The sequence below is a fragment of the Amia ocellicauda genome, chromosome 16, assembly GCF_036373705.1.
Source record: "Amia ocellicauda isolate fAmiCal2 chromosome 16, fAmiCal2.hap1, whole genome shotgun sequence".
NCBI classification, from domain to species: domain Eukaryota; kingdom Metazoa; phylum Chordata; class Actinopteri; order Amiiformes; family Amiidae; genus Amia; species Amia ocellicauda.
The window spans coordinates 27,446,096-27,447,461 of record NC_089865.1 but is presented as its reverse complement, the minus strand read 5'-3'; the positions used below and the strand labels follow the sequence as shown (position 1 = coordinate 27,447,461).

At 46.7% G+C, this 1,366-nt stretch overlaps 1 non-coding gene across 1 annotated transcript; it reads right to left on the bottom strand.

The window, feature by feature from the left end:
* Positions 1–802: 802 nt before the first annotated feature.
* trnaw-cca (transfer RNA tryptophan (anticodon CCA)) lies at positions 803–874 on the bottom strand. The gene has a single exon. It is a non-coding gene; the product is annotated as a tRNA-Trp (tRNA).
* Between the last annotated feature and the right edge of the window lie 492 nt (positions 875–1,366).

Genomic DNA, 1,366 nt, shown 5'->3' with positions numbered 1-1,366 from the left:
GCACACAGTTACTCAGGAAAGTCAATCTTGTCCACATATCTTTCCTTCACAAATTGGGCTAATGTGGAATACTAGGAACACTGGCATTCGAAATGGTAAGCAAGGATGCATGTCAATCTACCAACTTCCCTGGGCTTTCTTCTGACTCAGTGGGATGCGGCTATACATCCTTTCTTGGACCAATTTTCTGGCTGTTGTGGTGCAATCGGTTAGTGCACGGTACTAATAGAGCAATACGCAGTGTCATGCCGAGGTTGTGAGTTCAAGCCTCACCTAGAGCAGTTAGCTTTCCTTCCTGGTGTTCAATTCCATGTAATGCTACCCCAGGAAAGGTAATGGTATTGTGAAATGCAAAAGCTGCTATGTTGCATGGAGAAGCTCCCTCCGCAGTCATGAACAGGAAAGTGCATCCAATGGTCGCTTTCGCAAACATCTATGCTTTGCCAAATGGAATGATGTCATTCTGGCACGGAATGCTGGCATCACATTCATGTGGAATTTGACTTTGGTTGGCCATTCTGCAGCACTGTTGGTGGTATAGTGGCAAGAATAGCTGCTTTCCAAGTAGTTGACCCAGGTTCAATTCCCAGTCAACGCAAAACAGGTACCTTTAGTTGCACATTCGCAGCGGACAGGTGGCAGCAATAGTTCAAAGTACATGGCTAGGTACATTCCTTTGTTCCTAATGGCAAGTGTGAGAGTGGCAAAATCAGTGACATTTAGGTGCTTTGTGAATTCACGTTGCCGCTTGTGTACTTTTTATTGCAACTCTGGCGTTGGGCCTTCCCGTTGTACAAAACACTGACCCCGACGTGACTCGAACACGCACCCTTCTGATGTGGAATCAGACGGGCTACCGTTGCGCCACGAGGTCACAGGTCAAAACAGTGTCCCGTGAAACAGTGGTGTTCAAAGTATGTTGATGTCCAAAGTTTGTGTGTGTTCTGTTGGGTTAGGCAGTGGAATGCTTTGATAACTACTACTAGCGAGATAGTCGCTCTATCCATGAAGCAACACTCAGCATAGCAGAGCCTATAGCTCGCTGTTAGTGCGTGTACCTCATAGGTATCACACCTGGCATCAGTGCCCAATAATTCCCTTGCTTTGACAACTGTCTGTCTATGACTTCACCTACAGACGTGGACAAGACGTGGGTTTTAGATCGTATTTGCGTCAACATGAAGCTCGAGAGGTTCACGGTGCCGTAAACAAAACGCTCTAGCCTTTCGAGGGCACTCCAATTGGAATGCTTTAATTTACCCCTACTACTACTAGCGAGATAGTCGCTCTATCCACGAAGCAACACTCAGCATAGCAGAGCCCTATAGCTCACTGTTAGTGCGTGTACCTCATAGGTATCACACCT